General features: G+C 41.3%; 1 long non-coding RNA gene across 2 annotated transcripts in view; it reads right to left on the reverse strand.

Moving 5' to 3' along the window:
* Positions 1-10770: 10770 nt before the first annotated feature.
* LOC123001278 (uncharacterized) overlaps positions 10771-17687 on the reverse strand; it is a 167851-nt gene continuing 160934 nt past the window's right edge. For both annotated transcript variants that reach the window (XR_006409959.3, XR_008959402.1), the window contains one exon: positions 10771-15898. This is a non-coding gene — a long non-coding RNA (uncharacterized LOC123001278). The remainder of the gene's footprint in view (positions 15899-17687) is intronic.

The following is a 17687-nucleotide window of genomic DNA, read 5'->3' on the forward strand; positions in this document are numbered from 1 at the left end:
ACTTATTTCTGCAGCCCCCTCCCTTCTCCAGCTCCTTGTTTGCTCTCTGGACTCTGCTGTGTCCCCACCTTTCACTTTGCTTTTCCCAAATGCCTTTGGTCCTTCTTATCTCCCTTCATGAGGCTCTAATTAGCCTCCTCACAAGCCCATAAATCAGCTGCCCCTCCTCCTCTGGTTTGCTTCCTTAGCAGAGGCATGCAAGCTCACCTTTTCTTTCCCAGATGACAAATCAGCCATTAATCTTGGTTTCAAAAACGTTTATTGGCCGACTTCCTTCAGTAGCTTCTGAACTGTTTGCAAATAAAGAGGAGGGATTTTTGGTGACCTCAATAGAGATAGGCACTCACAGGTGGATTTATTCTCAGGTTTGATTTTTTTTTTCTTTTCCTCTTTTCACAAAAAAGGTAAATACACAACTCTGCCTCTCAGTGCTTGTGATTTCTTATTTTTGAAAAGTTTTCAGATCTTCTGTTGAACTGAAATGTGTGTGTTTGTGTCAGTCAGGCTGGCTTGTTGCTATGTATGCATCGAGACAGGGTGACCTGTGGGAGTAACAAAGGGAGTGGCTTGACTGGCTGTTCAGTGACTCTGAACGGTTCAAACAGGTGCTCCATGATGTTTTTATGGTCAACAGACAATGGCTACAGAAGAGTCATCTAAAAGTTTAAGAATTGGAATGTTTTAGGCATCTTTGCCAGACTTTTGGTTTCCCCTTCCTGATTCCCAGGTGTTAATAATGCTCTGGCTTCCCTTCTTAGGCTCCAGGAGGTCAGATTGTCTTATAGTCTAAATTCAGTCTCTGGAAGGAGGGATGAATTCATTTGAGATGTGTCTTTAGAATGTAGGAAATAAAGCTGGAAAGCTTGCGGGAAGGTAGGAAGGGCGTCTCTTGAGGGAGAATCTGCAAAGACCTGGTTTTCAAATGTTATGGGTTAGAAGTGGGCTGTGGGAAAGATGTGGGGTGTTGGGTCCTTAAGGCTCCCATCTCTGCTATAACCCAAAGAAATTTGTGATCTGGGCATTTTGGGTATTGGGGCAGGCAGTCGGAGAGAATTTTTATGGTCCTTAGGCCCCATGTATTGTGTCTTAGCAGATTAGTAGGGCTTCGTGACTTCAGTGCAATGGATAATCTTAACACTTGAAACCGTTGGGACACAGGGTTTTGGTCTATTTTGGTCTACACCAAAGTAGTGATGTCAGAGTTTATAATCTTGATGTTCAATGGTGACAGGCATATTTGCACCCGCCCTCCCCCCAGTTAATTTAGACTGAGGATTACCTACCCAACTGATTAAAATAAAATTTTTAGTCACCAGCGCTTAAAAAAAAGGCTACATGCATGTTATAAAATGTGTTCAACACCTCTGCCCTTTCATTTCCAAATGTTTTGGCCTTGTCAGGTACGCAGTGTCTCCCCCATCACTGAAAAGTCCTTGACAATTGGAATATTATTATTATTATCATCATCATTATGTCAATATCTCCTTCCCCCAGATTGCCTATTCTTTTTTTATATATTTTATTTTATTTTTAAAAGATTTTATTTATTTGTCAGAGACAGTGAGTGAGAGAGGGAACACAAGCAGGGGGAGTGGCAGGCAGAGGGAGAAGCAGGCTTCCCACTGAGCAGAGAGCCCTATGTGGGAGTCATTCCCAGGACCCTGGGATCATGACCTGAGCTGAAGGCATACATTTAACTGACTGAGCCACCCAGGCATTCCTCTTTTTTCCATATAATTTAATTGGTATGTAAATTACTTACAGTGAAATGCACAGATCTTTAGTGTGAGTTCAATTAGTTTTGACAAATTCATATCCGCATGTAACCCACAAAACATTTCCATTACTCCAGAAGGTTCCTTTGGGCTCCTTATCAGATAGTCCTCCTCCCTTTGCCAAAACCAACTATTTTGATTTCTACTAATGTAGATTCATTTTGCTTGCTTTAGAACTTCATACTATTAGGATCATGCAGTATATATTCTTTTGTGTCTGACTTCCTTTATTCAACATACTGATTTTGAAATTGATCCAATTGTCGATGACTGCCATGGTTGGGCAGATGATCCAGTCCACAGATTTCATACTCCAATGGAAAGGGTCATTGCCACCAGGGTCCATGAAATACTATTTTTACTTGGGATCATTAAACTATTAGTTCCTACTTTGAGTGAGTGCCTGAGGATGAAAGAAACTGCCTACCTGGGGTGCCTGGGTGGCTCAGTCAGGTGAGCATCCGACTCAGTTCAGCTCAGGTCATGATCTCGGTCATGGGGATCGAGACCTGAGTCAGGTTCCACACTCAGAGAGTCTACTTGAGATTCTCTTCTCCTCCCTCTGCCCCTCCCCCTGCACGTGTCTTCTCTCTCTCTCTCTCTCAAATAAATAAATCTTAAAAAGAAGAAGAAGAAGAAGAAGAAGAAGAAGAAGAAGAAGAAGAAGAAGAAGAAACTGCCTATCTAGAATATGTGCTCTGAGGGTGGGGGTAGGATTCACTGCTTTCTTTCTAGTACTTGGAAGGTACTATTCATTGGAAGCATTTTTACATATAGCCTTAGGTCTCATTATAACAGTTCTATAACTACTGTACTTCAAGGGGTGTCCTTTGTTGGGGCTTCTGTGCGCTGGCTAGGATACCTAGCCTTTGTGTAGAAAGTAGCTCCTATATGAGTTGCAAATAAACACAGCCATTTGAAAATTGAAAAAGGAAGGGACGCCTTGACTCTGGTTTTCTTTGTCCTCTCTCAGGCCTCAGGTGTAAGTCCTGGCCTTGGAGAATTTTCTAGACATGCTGTACATATGTGCTCTCTCTCTCCCCTAATCCCAAGCAGTGTAGGTTCGGCTGGACTTGGTCCCACAGTCAGTTAATTCTTGCAGTAGGTGTTGTACCTGTGGAGCTGCTTGGGGCTGGGCCTTAGGCACAGCCTAGAAAGTCACCTTAGTACTTACTTAATTTTACTGCCTTTGCTAGTGGTGCACTGTTAATTATTAATGTCCTATGCTTCATAATTGAAGATAACAATACTGCCCTTGGGTTTTTTTTTTTTAATTTTATTTATTTATTCAACAGAGATAGAGACAACCAGCGAGAGAGGGAACACAAGCAGGGGGAGTGGGAGAGGAAGAAGCAGGCTCATAGGAGAGGAGCCTGATGTGGGGCTCGATCCCATAACGCCGGGATCACGCCCTGAGCTGAAGGCAGACGCTTAACTGCTGTGCCACCCAGGCGCCCCTACCCTTGGGTTTTTTAAGTTTATAGTTCCCTGAAGCAGCACTTATGGACTTGTGCAGTTACAGTCTCTCATTTGGTTCTTAGACATCACAGAATTCTAGAGCATGGAGTGCTCTTTTGGGTCATTTTTTAGTCAGAGAAATGAAAATACATGCCAGAGAGCTTCACCAGTTCATGAGTCACCCCACTAATTATTGTCAGTGGCCGGAAGGCTGATGTGGAAGACACCTGCCTTCTAGACCCATATATATGTATATAAAATCTGTGAAAATACGGAAGCCAGGATGACTGTGTATTACAATAAATGATTTATGAGGTCCCACTGATAATACGTGGCCACTGCATTCTTCATATATGGGTGATAGTTGAAGCAGAGTTGGGTCACTTGGTGAAAAGATAATTTAACATGTCTCCGGTTAGTTACACTGTTTGACATTAATAAAATTTCTGTGGTCAAGAGATTTAGGAATCATCTGTAGTTCAGTTCAAATGTATTGCTTCTTGCTTTTGGCCTTCTGTATTTGATAAATCCAAACTCTGATTCCTTAGCATTTAATCTCCAGGTAAAAGAGGAGAGAGGGAGTTAACCCTTATCCTTGCTCAGGGTCTCAGGAGACGCTCCTGTTGATGCCTGTGAGAGCCGAACATGTGTATGTGAGGGGAGGATGTGGCCTTCGGGGTTATGGATCTGCTGGCTATAGAAGAAGTCGACCTTGACTGTGAAATAGAGAGTTTAAAAACCAGCTTTACCCAAGGGTTCAAAGCTAATGATTCCAAAGTGTTGACTATAGTATCAGAGTAAACAATAGCAGGCTTTCATAGTGGTTACTTAGCTTTGCAACTTACAAAGGAATTGCATGGGCTTCCATCCACACCACATTGCTGGTTTGTATCACAAAACTCTCCGTTTTGAAGGAACTAAGTGATTTTGACCTTTTGTTTAGGTTGTGGGTCAACGCAGAAAGGAAGTTTTCTATAAACCACCATGATGTTTGTCTCAAATTGGAATGGGCATGTCTTTGATTAGGATTCCTTTCATAACCAGGAATGGCGTCAACAGACTGCCTAGAAGTGTCAAACAGGAGGGGCATGTGCCTTAAATTTGTCAGATGTTCGCATTCCTTATTTTGTTAATCAAAAGCATGGTAAGTGATGTGAGATGTTTAATTATGGTTTAAATCATTCAAGTGAAGCATGTCCCATTCAAATGTGCTTATTCTATTGCGTTTTCATAAGCAGCTTAGGTGTACTGATCTTACACCCAAGGACTGCTATGGAATTTCTTTTTTTTTTTTTTTTTAAGATTTTATTTATTTATTCGACAGAGAGAGAGACAGCCAGTGAGAGGGAACACAAGCAGGGGGAGTGGGAGAGGAAGAAGCAGGCTCATAGCAGAGGAGCCTGATGTGGGGCTCGATCCCATAACGCCGGGATCACGCCCTGAGCCGAAGGCAGACGCTTAACCGCTGTGCCACCCAGGCGCCTCCTGCTATGGAATTTCTTAAATGGAGACATTTTTCTCAAGTTTCTTCAAACAAGATAAGTTTGAACTCCTAATTGCAGGCAGTACCATTTTCAAAGAGGCTGGTACTATGTTCACACAAAATTAGCTGCATGGATTCTGCCCAGAGCTAATAAATAAAAATTGATAAAAAATTAGCATACAGAGTATGCTGGATATTGTTATTATTCATTTCTCAGAATTCTTCCTGAGATGTGAGGGGAAGAAACGTACATACATTTTATCAACCCAATGTTACCCATGTAGAACCTACATTTCAACAGACTCAAGTAATGTAGATTAAGTCATCTAATAGCAGAACTGGGCCTAGCTCCTGATGGCCACACTGTTCAGGGCACCACGCCAGCCTCACGTGGACTGTCAAATCTTTTTACTCTGAGCAAAATGGCAGCTCCCCTTTGAGCCCCTCCATTGCCTTTAAGTCTTGTCACGACCCATTTGGGTTTATTCCCACCCCATTTCATCCTCTCACCACATGTAAGCACATTAGATGCCAGGTGATTACCACCGTGGCATTTCTTTTGCAGTTCCCCATGTATTGCACTTTTCTTGACCCCTTCTCCCAACAGAGTTTACCTGTTCTGTGTCCTGTTTCCCCAGAGCCAACCCCCATGACTTGATAAGTGAAAAAGGAGATAACAGCAGGGGTTCATGACATCATGGCATCATGCATATCGGAGCCCCTCCTGAAGAGCAGATGCCTTTCTTTTATGCCTTGGGTCAAAGCAAACCTGTAGGCTTCATCTTAAACAGGCAAGACCATCTGGTATGGATAGTTGGTCCTGAATAAATAGCGAGTGAATGAACGAATGAGTGAATGAGTAATTCGAGTCAAAGTGTTCATTTTAAAGGGGGAAAATTAAGGCCCAGAGAACTAGAAGAGTCTGAGGTCCAAGCAGCAGAACAGAAAGTAAAGCCTGTTTTTCTAGAGGCCACTCTTGCTGTTATTTCCCACTGATTTCCTTCAGGGTCAGTTCGGGTACTATTTGTTCTAAGAAACCTTCCAGAGAAACGTCACCCCCTCTTGTTCAATCTCCTGCTTCCCCTTGACCCATTATTCTCTCTATACATCTTAGCACTTGATTCCACTGAATGCAGCTTTTTTTTTTTTTTTTAAAGATTTTATTTATTTATTCGACAGAGATAGAGACAGCCAGCGAGAGAGAGAACACAAGCAGGGGGAGTGGGAGAGGAAGAAGCAGGCTCATAGCAGAGGAGCCTGACGTGGGGCTCAATCCCAGATCGCCGGGATCACGCCCTGAGCCGAAGGCAGATGCTTAACCGCTGTGCCACCCAGGCGCCCCTGAATGCAGCTTTTTAACATTGTATTTTGCATTATTCACATCTAAGGTCAATGCCGAGTATATAAAAAATACTAAGTGTTGATGAAAAGTGAAATACAAATGTCTTCCAATCTTTAATACATGAGTCTTACCTCTGAACAAAAAGGTAGACATCTGCCTTCTATTTTTGTTGTTTGTGTTTATGCAATTCACAAGTGTGCCACAGGCACATAGTAGGTGTTCAACACAGATTTACTGAATATAATTGAATTTCCTGGTAGCTGAACAACTAGACAGACTGGTGGATAGATATAAATTAGCAAAGCAGATTTAAACCATGTGTTGATCATTGAAAAGTCGTTTCATTTTTAGCCAAGATAAATGCTTTTTTAATGTGTAAAGAAATCTATAATTTTCTGTGCTTTGAATTAAAGCTCCTACTTCCCAGGTTTCCTGCCTGCTTCTGGCTGCTCTTAATGAGCTAATTTACCCCACCGAGGTGAGAGATTTCCTCTTGGGAAAGGGTTTAGATGTGCCTCTCTCACATCCAGGGCCCCAGAGCGTTTCCTTACAGGGCTTTAAACACTCTGAACGTATTTAAGAGAGAAGCCAAGAAACAAATCTGTTGTTTTAGCTTTATTTCTCGAGGCTCAGTGGCTCGGCTTTCCTCTCTTTGATCACACTCACTGGAGTGGCAGGCCTGGAGACTGCAGAGAAGGGCTGGGTCTCTTTAGGAAGCCCAGTTCAGGGGGACCCACCCAGCTCTACACAATGAAAATAAAGTTGTCAAGCCTTTGAGGTGGCTGTGCAGATTTATTCTTCCTGGGCAAAGTGGTAAGACATTTATATTTTTTAAAAATGCTTTGATGAACTTGATAAGGAAACCCTGGTTTGAATGTGGAAAAACATTCTAGAGCTTTTTCCACTGTTGAGCTGGGTTCTGAACATTCATTGCAAAGCTTGACCTGTGGAAATGAAGTTTCCCTTCAAGTTAATGACAAGACCATAAAGGGAACCATTTGGGGATCACAGAACACTGTTAGAATATAAGCCTCCCTGAGACAGGAGGTCACAGAAACCTGCAGATCTGGACATCTTCTGCACACGTTTCCCAGTCCTCAGCTGCCAACCAGTCTTCTGATTACTCTGTTATGTCATTAGGTATGGTTCCATTACTTCTATTGCTTCTACCAGTCAAAGCCATGGATGGTGCAATTTTTTATTATGCATATAACAGAAATAGTTTCTGTCCTTCCTAAGTTCAAGTGTTGTTTGTTGTGGAAGAAGTGTCACACACTGTTCTTAGTGTGTCTTGGTCACATTCAGGTCTTGAGGGATCTAGGAAAGAAATGGAATCAGTTGTGAAATATCTTTCTCTTATATTCCAGAAAGCTGTTTTATCTGAGAAACATCTGCCAACATCCTTGAGATGGTGCTTTTAACATCCTTGAATTATGCAGACCCTTATGAATGGCTCTTAACAGGCTCTGAGCTCCAGACCAAAAAAGGCATGGACACTTACCAGCTGGTAATGGCAGACGATCTACAATCATTGAGGGAGTTTCTTGGGAAAATCAGAAAAGTGTCCTTCAATTTTGTTACTGGGACAGCCCTAATTTGGGTTGCAACTGGCCATGTGGCTCAGTGGAGAGTCTTTGGGCTTGTGACAGATGGAACCAGGTTTGAATTCCTTTGTGGGTACTTATTTTCTGTGTCACCTCAGGTATATTCTTAATTCTTTTTGCTCAGTTAGCTCAAGTGTAAAATCAGGGTAATTGCATTTTGCTGGTTGGAGCCATTTAGATTGTAAGGATCAAAGCTAGGCTCAGGTTACACTAGAGATTGGAGACACAGGCACTTAAGGAAATGTGGCAAATGATCACCATGCAGGTTACAGCAGCCCCTTCATAGGAGGCCCTGTCATATTCATGACATAGTTTCTTATCATCTCTTCATCTTCCTGTATGCCTCTCTTCTCTCCGCTTTCATGGCTTTTCCTTCTCTTCTACTCCTTTTGCTCTCTCTCTCTGTCCTTGTCTTGCATTCAAACCTCAGCAATAGAGAAGATCCCATGGAATCTGGTTGCCACCCAAGAGGAAACCACCTCTTGGTCATGCCAGGCTTCCTCAGAGCTGGCTCAGCCTAAGGATGGTTGCCTTTGGCTCAGGATCCAATCAATACCTGGAACCATCTTCAGTAGGCAGGCCAACAGAATTAGATGACATCAAACATGGCTACTTTGTTCAGTAGAGGACTGTGCTTGATAATCTCCATTTGCCGCACCAGATCCATTCTCCATTCTTCTCTGCCTATGTGCCCTGGGAGGCCGATCTCTATAGACTCCATTATCTGTGCTCCATTGTTGTCTTATTTCCTGTTATGTTTAACTAATGGGAAACATTGAAAGGACAGCAGATGATGGAAGAGAGAGAAGTTGGGGTATTTATTCTACATCTCCCACCTGGCAATGGTCTTGACAGTGCCCAGACTCTGTCCATCAGCCCCTCTGCCATGGCTACAACTCTCTCTAGCATTTTATTAAGTCCTCTCCTCCGGGCCTTCAGAATAATGGTTTCTCACTTATGCTGGATGCTGAGGGCTTTACCATTCCTAGTTGCTTCTCTTAATGTTGACCACAGTTTTGTAAGTAGTTCATTCAACCCCTATCGATAAACCCTTTGAGGGGGCCATCTTACTTGATGGAACCTTGACTAATACAGAAAATTAGGTATTGGATGTAAACATATCACATGCCATCCAGGACAAATAACTCAACCTCAGGGTAGTGGTAAGAATTAAATGGGGTTATGTTCCCACGGGCTTAGTGCATCACAAGACTCAATAACTTGAAGCTCCTATTATTATTTTGCCATGTTTGTGTGGAAGAAGCTGATTAATACTATGTGGTTGGGAGATATAAGGTCCCTGTTCATGTCCCATCTAGTTTCTTATCTAGTTTTTTCAATAACCTGAAAGAGGTCATTTCCAGGATGATGGGAATGATGCTAATAGGCTCCCAGTGGCACAATGTTGAATTTTCTGAGGCAAATTCAAAGAGATGGGAATGTGACAAGGCTTTGTGGTATATTATTTAAGGGCATAATATGGGGCACCTGTTGGTATTACATTATTAAAATGACATAATAGATTCTGAGCAGCGGTACGATGGGGGCAGGAGTAGTGATAAAGTGTAAAGGAACAAGAAATGGGGTGACTGTCGTTTGATTTCTGCTGCTGTCCCTTTGCAATAAAAAGTTCTGGGCAACCAAGAGTCGGTGACACAATGTCAGGCAAGTGATCACATTTATAGCTATTTAGAAAACAAACTGAGGGCTTCAGAGGGGAGGGGGGTGGAGGTCTGGGATAGGCCGGTGATGGGTATTAAGGAGGGCACAGATTGCATGGTGCACTGGGTGTTATACGCAAATAATGAATCATGGAACACTACATCAAAAACTAAGGATATACTGTATGGTGACAAACATAACATAATAAAAAATTATTATTAAAAAAAAAGAAAAGAAAAAACCCAGAAATGTTCTGTATGGAGGGATTCTCAGCGATAGCATAGTTCAAGTGTCTTCTTGTACAGACAAATACACTGAGGCCTAAAGCCACAATGCCTAGGTCAGGGATGACAAATGTGTGGTACGTGTATGACCACTAGTTCTCCCATATCTCGGATAGACGTAAACAATTGACGATGGCATTGGTTCCCATGTAGCCCAGACAAGACCTCTGATTCCTTCTACTGAAGTACTCTGTCTCTGAAACCTCTAAAGTAAGATAGGCACTACCTACACATCCAGGTTCCATCCCCTGGAATAGAAGCAGTCTGTCACTCTCGGACCTAGGGTTTAGTGATTATAACTCCGGTTAGTGAAGGGAAGAACTGTGCTGATTTTGCCTTTTAAATCCTGAGTTTTCAAGTTTCATAATTATATAGTTTAGCTGAAATATAGTTTTTTTAGGCTATGTGTACAGTAGTGCCCGCTTATCCACAAATTCAGTTTCCGTAGTTTCAGTTATCCACAGTCAACAGTCTGGAAGCAGATGGTCCTCCTTCTGATGTATTTTCAGAAGATCAGTAGCAGCCTAACATTATATCACAATGCCTACGTCACTCACCTCACTTCATTTCATCACAAAGGCATCGTATCATATCATCCCAAGAAGGGTGAGTGACATATTTTGAGAGAGACACCACATTCACATAACTTTTATTATTATTATTATTATTATTATTATTATTATTTATTATTAGAGAGAGAGAGTGCAAGTGGGTGGGGAGGGGAGTGGCAGAATGAGAAGGAAAGAATCTTAAGAAGGTTCCATGCTCAGCATGGAGCCCAATGCGGGGCTCAATTTCATGAACTTGAGATCATGACCTGAGCTGAAATTAAGAGTTGGGCATTCAACTGACTGAGCTACCAGGTGCCCCTATAGTATATTATTATAATTGTTCTATTTTATTGTTGTTCATCTCTTACTGTACCCAATTTATAAATTAAACTTTATCGTAGGTGTGTGCGTATAGGAAAAACATAGTATAGATAGGGTTTGGTACCATCCTTGGTTTTAGGCATCCACTGGGGGTCTTGGACTGCATCCCCTACTGAGAAGGGGGGACTGTTGTAATTCCTAATAAGCTGCAGCAGCAGGTGTGAGAGAAAAGGGAGTTGGGTGCCTACCTGTTCATTTAGCATTTGTCTGAAAGTTACCCAGGCTTATGATTTATTTCTTTTTCTTCTTTTTGCCACTTTCCTTTGGTCTATTTAGCTACCAATTAAGACCACAATGATAAGGCCAATTACAGGAAACATAAACCAATCTCCTTTTCTCCTTGTTTGGCTGAAATGTTTGGTAGGCCCAAAGTCTCTAGACTGTTGCTTCTAGTTTTAGTTAGTTATTGTTGTTTATCCACCACTCTGGTGAAAGATAGCATTGCTTTTAACAGACAACTGTGCTCATTTCTCATGCTGTACATCATTCAGGCACTTGAAAGGACCATGAAGATTTTCTTCTGCTTTCAGGGACCTGTGAGGTTGCACCATGTGAACTTGTTGATACTCAAGTGTTTTGAAGCTATAAAAACAGCAATTTCAAATGGTTCCATCTAAAACTTATCACTTACACTTTTGCTTTCTTATATAGAAATCCCTGAAAATAGAAGTCTGCAAACGGTAGAATTTAGTAGTTAAAAAGATTGTTCTTGTTTGAGAGTAATTATGTGACATTCAATAATGACCAAAGATATTTGCTGTCATTAGGTCAATGTCAGATCAAGAGAAGCCAACCCTATCAAGCTCAGCAAACTGGTTCATGCTGCTCGATGATGATAAGACCCAGGCGGAGCAGATGCAACTCAACAACTCCAGGGGGCACCTTTCACATTCCAGTTAATGTGTGTAATGGTCATGAAATCAGGGAAGCGTCTTCTCCTTCCTACAAGTTACCACCCTATACAGTAAATGTTGGAAATATGGGCCCCAAAGACTTAAATATTTAACCTAAGTGGATGTTGGCCAGATTCCCTATGGAGCCTCTGATACTAATGAGAAAAATAAGACAGATATGAGGAAGTTTCAGGAGTCTCAGACTGTCTGCCTATGGGCTACATAAGCTTTGTCAAGGGGTTTTGTTTACAGTTTTATTTCATCTAGTTGTCTAAAACCTGCCAGTTGTGTACATTGCTGTTATGTGTTTGAACCCCCTGGAGATGGTTGTCATTTGGCTCTTAATTTAGAGGTCTCAGAGATAGCAATAAGAGAGTAATTAGGAACTTGGCTTCTGGCCTCTGGCCTTACAGGAATAGGATTCTCAACCCAGCTTTACTACCGCTAGGGATATGTGTAAGCAATTTACTTGGTTCTCAGCCTCAGTTTTCCCACCTGTATAATGGTGATAGAACAGTATATTTCATAAGTTATTAGCTAATGCATGTAAAGTGTACCTAATACTGAAAAATGTCAGTAGTTGTTGTTATTGGTGTGACACTTCCCCAACACACTTGGTAAAGCGAGGTACACATTGTGCTCTACCCAGATTGCTCTTACCTGCTGGGTGCACCTATGCCAGCTTCTGCCAGCAGCTTGAACCTTGACTTTCAGAAGGTGGCCTCTGGGCACTTGGAGCTGCCTCACCATCTAAGAACTGTGAGGGCCTGGGAGACTATATTTCCTGCCAGCTCTAGCTTAGCCATTTGTAGTCGAGCACCTACTGGGACTATGAAAGCCCAACTTCTTTGCCTTAATGCAGGACAGACTGAGGTGTAATTTAGGCTCTAGAGCTCCCCATGGGATCAGGCAGAGGCTGGAGATTTGTGGGAAATTTCAGCCCTTGCTCCGTTTCTTCCCCTTTCCGGCCCAATGACCCCCTACCTGTTTTCTCCTGAAGGCACTACTTGTTTGTGGAATTCACTGGCACGTGACACCTCGCCTCATGAAACCTGACCAGCTGCAGAGAGTGTTGTGTTTCATCCACACCAAACTTTTGAGGTAGGAATCCCATTTCACAGATATGGAAATGGAGGCTCAGGGGGCCACCTGACTCTCCAAAGTTCACTCGGTTGATTGGTCACAGCACCTGGACTCCTGCCTCCAGTTATTTTGTCCTGAGCAGCCAGCACCTGTCCCCAAATCGTTCATCTCCATTTCCCCAGTGTTTGTTAAGAATAAGGGAAAGGCTAGAGTCAATGATCTTGTGAGGCATTTGGTACTGAGGAGGCAAACTTGAACTAGGTTTAAGAAAAAGGTCATAAATCTTATCACATAGGCTGGATCCTGTTGCTTTTGAAACCACATGGCAGAGATTCTCTGATAGCAGCAAGAAGGGCCTGGGAGGGAACCTGAGGGCTATTGTATTTCTGTGTGCAGGGTCTACTGCAGCCTGCTTGAGGCTGGCATCGGCTTGCTTTGTGCTTGAACTGCTTATTAAAGTCTAGACGCAACATAAAAGCATGTAAATTGGTTCCAGCCATCTCTAGTAAAAACTTCAGCTGGAGCTGGGAAGTGATTGGAGCATCTCTTAGTGTAATTAAAATTGACTCTTAAAGTTTCTTTAGCTTAATTGGTAACACTTTCTTTGGAAGTTGGTGAAAGCGTCTTGCTGGGAAGGTTAAATGCATTTCTGTGTATAAGATCAGAATTCAAATATAGTTTTATGGACACATTTACAGTTATGTTCTACCCGGGTGGTCTTTTTTTCTTGTATCTTTCCTATTTAAGATTTATGCTGTCATTCACCACAGTCTAAATGTGTTTTGATAAAAAGAAAAAAAATGAACCGTTGCTGACGCATTTCAAACAGAGAGTTGGTAATATTTTGAAGCTTTCAGTAAATTGAACGGCAGTTTGGCCTAACTCAAGCTCCCTCCTTCCCTAGAGCTCTTCACTTTGGAGTCTAGTGTTTGTTATCCAGAAATTCAAAGTGGCTACTATTCTTCAGCTGGGTCCAAAGGTAGGAAGCTGGGCTCTTTCTGAGATGGTCATATCCTTGGTGCGGCTGAACCCATTTAACCCCATTATTTGAGAACAAGTGCGTTCATACACATGAGCGTGTTTATATGCACTGAGACGTTTTTCCCTTGGTTTTGCTTCTTGAGTGTCCAGCCAGAATAATAGGTTGTTATAGTCAAAAAGCCTATGCTTTTAAATTTTGGGGGAGTGGCCACAAATAAAGCTTCCAATTCCCTGGATCCTCCTTAATCCAGATGTGGGGGAAGTCCTGCCTGATTTTACATTCATGATCATTGAGTCTCCATGATTCCCAGGGCCATGACTTGATTCTAGGCTTAGATCTATGTCTACCCATCTCTGCGTAGCAGAGGGACCGCCCATCTTTGAATCACCCCCAGTATTATCTCTTCACATGTGTATGGGGGCAGGGGTTTGCAAACAATGTTATGAGGACCATAATGGAAATAAAAACCACTCTGGTCCTTGGATCTTAATGCAACAATTGTTTATATTTCTGTGTTTTTTCCTCATACTTGTTCAAAGTAGATATATTTTTATATAGTTTCAGTCTTCACCATATAGATGCAATTTGAAATCAATAATCCTTTATTTTAAATAAATAATAGAAGTTGAGTTTTCCCATTAGGTATGTACGTATCATAGAACATGTAAAAATATAGAAAAATATTTTACTGTTACTCAAAGACGATGCTTGTTAACATTTTAGTGTTTATTTTTTCAAATTTTTATACACATGCTGCTATTCTTCCTATATAATTTTGTCGTATTGCATATATAGTTTTCTTTTCTGCTTTTTAATTTCATATTTATTTCATATGATGTTAAGCATATTATTATAAATCTTTGGTAAATATAATTTAAATGGCCACATAATATACTGCATTATTTGCTTTAGAATTCTCTTATTAGAAGATCATGAATAGTGCCATAGAATAGTGCTGTAATTTGCTTTAGAATTCTCTTGTTAGAAGATCATGTTCCCTATTTTTTGATATCATAATGTTGCAAGTAGGCATGATCATTGTAAATTCAGATTTTTTTTCTGTATCTGGGATTATTTCCTTATTACAGATTCCTAAAAATGAAATTGTGTAATGAAAAATGAAAGGAATTTCAGGCTCTTGATAATATTGTCAAAGGGCTTTCCAGAATATTATATCAATTTACAATCTTGCTAACAACACATAGGGCTATAACTCTTGGTATGGTTATTTTGATAGAAAAATGACATCTTGTTTAATTTGCATAAATTTGACTAATGGGGATGTCCAAGTCCCCCTTTGTTACCCAATTCGATTTTTTTCTCAAGCAAATCACCTGTTTTCATCCTTTGCTTGCATAGCTATGGAGTCTTTGTGTTTTAAAAAAACACTGATTTTTGTTATATGTTATGTGTGTCATAGATGTTAAACATGCCTTGATCTTTGTATTTTCTGCAATTTTTGAAGAATAGTGTTTTGTTTGCTTTGTGCATTAGGCAATGATACCATTTTCACTTATTTTGTGGCAACTCTTTCTGGAAGGGCAGTGGTGGTTTCATGAGATGATGTTATCTCTGCTTTGCAGGGAGTGAGACATGTTCCCTAGCCTTGATACAAGTCATACCTTTCATATTTCATGTGTGAGCTCAGGTGGTCTCCACACCACTTCTTTGCATGTGGAAATCCTATTTATCCTTTAATGCCCAATCACACCTAATCTCTTCCCATTTTCTGGTCTTTTTCTTCCATTGCTGCTTCTTGTTTAGTAACTCTCAAGCTCTATGCAGAATTTGAGAGAGAACCCTTCTCAGGATGTAGAGGAGAATTATTTGGGGGGAGTTTTCAAGTGAGTTTTATTTTCTTATAGAACCACTTGTTAAAGCTCTTGAGGTTCATTTGAAAATGCGCAGAAAAATGTAGATGGGCTTCTAAGCTAAAAGAAGAGTAAAAGGAATAGTTTGTTGTGTTTTCTTAGGCTCCTGCAGATAGTTAAGGGTATATGTACATGCACGTGTGTGTGCATGTGCATTGGCCTAGATGCTACTGAAAAGCAGAGCCTGAAGCAAGGATACGTGTACAAGTAGGTTATTTTAGGAAATGATCTCAGGGAGTAAGAATAGGAAACTGAGGAAGGCAGAACAAGGAGGGAGGGAAAACCAACATCAGGGTGCATTAGTGAGCTGGTTCTTGCTCTGGGAAATTGGGGCTCAGTCTAGGCCTCCCAGGAGCCATGTAGGACTGTCTTCTGAGAATAAGGGAGTACTTATCCACTGGTTCCCATCCGTCATTGTCAGAGGTGTCCCATGGCTTGTTAATTCCTTCACAGTTGCAAGCTTGCACATGTATCAGAATGGCTGGTTGGGCTCTTGCTGGAATTTCTCATGGCTGTGGCAGAGAAAGCCCTAGGAGAGAAAGTGAGAGGTACATAGTATAGTTGGTGAGGTGTCAGGTTATGTCACATGCATCCAGTTGCTGTAGCAATGTTGCTGTGGAAGGGTGGAGAGATTGTAGCTAAGGCACAAAAGGGGTCAGATATAGTATGTGTGTATTATGACTTCATATATGCTTTTCCTTGTTTAGTTTGGTTGACTTGGCATGTAAGTAGATTCAGCATCCATTTACTCTAACCTTGATGGAATTTGGAATTCATACCCTCGCTTTCTTTCAATGGAGTTATTTACCATTCACTTCTCCCACCTCCTGTGTCCTCCAGGCCTCATCAATTGGGACATTGCATTTCCCCAACCAAAGTGATTAGTTCAGGGAGGGATATGTGATACAATCAGAGTTAAGCAGACCCATCAAAGCTTTTCTGGGACTGTTGGGAAAGACACCCTCTCTTTTTTGTTGGAAAGATATTAAGACTGTAGCTTCTGAAGTACTGCTCAGAGGTCAAGAAAAAAACAAAGTGGAAAGCAAGTCCAAGATCCAAGTAGAAACCAGGTCCTGATGGGATGGCATCATTTGAATGCTTAGATTCAGCCATCCATGGATTTTTTTCAGTTACATAAACCAGTTAAATACCTGTTTTTGCTGAAGCCAGTTGACTTGAGATTTCTGTCGCTTACCACTAAAAGAGACCAATAGATACCCCATTTTAAGTAAATCTTTTAAACTTCATTCATTCATTTATTCAAGTAATATTTATTGAGTGCATACTCTGTGCCTCGCACTATGAACAAGTTCAGCTTTCAGTTGTGTAGAGAAGAAAAACATATAAATTAAAGTTTAAGTCTGCTGTATTCTCTGGAATACAGAATATATGCCTTCAGGGAGGTATGACTATGAGTGATAGACAAATTGTCAGAAGACATGGAGGAAATTTTATGAATCTCAAAATATCCATCCCAAGAAGTGGGAGAGAATCAGGTCTAAGGGAAAGTGTCTGTGTGTGTGGAGGGGGATGCACATGTGCGCACGCATGCGTGTATGTTTGTTGGGGGATACATGTTATTGAAGATTTATGATGAAGGTGTTTGTAGAGTATCTAGAAATGGTCACCAAATACAAATTTTATTACTTGATATGTCAATTATCTATTGTCACAATAATGCAACATAACAAGTAGCCACAAAGCCTGAGATGCATATGACAGTAAGCACTTTTGTTCACAAATCAGTGGTTTGGGTTGGATGGTTCTGTGGATCTGAGCTAGGCTCAGCAGGGCTTACTCCTGTGCCTGTTATCGTTTTCAATTTGGCTGGGTAGCTTTGCTGATCTTGGTTGGACTCCCTCACATGTCCAAGACCTTGACTGGGATAAGTGGGGTCTGCTCCACACGTCTGTCCCTTGAGCATTCTAGCTAGGGTGTGCTCATATGTAAAAGAGAGGAGCAAGAAACTAAGTGAAAGCATGCAAGTGTGTTTTAAGACTTTGTTCAAATCACCTCTGCTGGTATTTAATTGACCAAAATAAATCACATGGTTGAATCCAGGGAAAAGTGGTGGACATTGCACTATTAGGTACCCAAGGGCAGAGATCCAGGGACAGGTGAAGAATTGAGGCCATTTTGCAACCTGTCTACCATACTGGTTGACTTATATATAGGTCATTAAAATAAATATTCATATAATTGGTTTGATTTTTTGGAATGTGGACCATTTAAGTCCCTGAGATCCCTGAAAAATAAAGCTCTCCTAAGAGGAGTCTTGCTTAAGTCAGTTCTCCTCCAAGCACATGGAACTTTTCCTT

Source organism: Ursus arctos, unplaced genomic scaffold (assembly GCF_023065955.2).
Source record: "Ursus arctos isolate Adak ecotype North America unplaced genomic scaffold, UrsArc2.0 scaffold_16, whole genome shotgun sequence".
NCBI lineage: Eukaryota > Metazoa > Chordata > Mammalia > Carnivora > Ursidae > Ursus > Ursus arctos.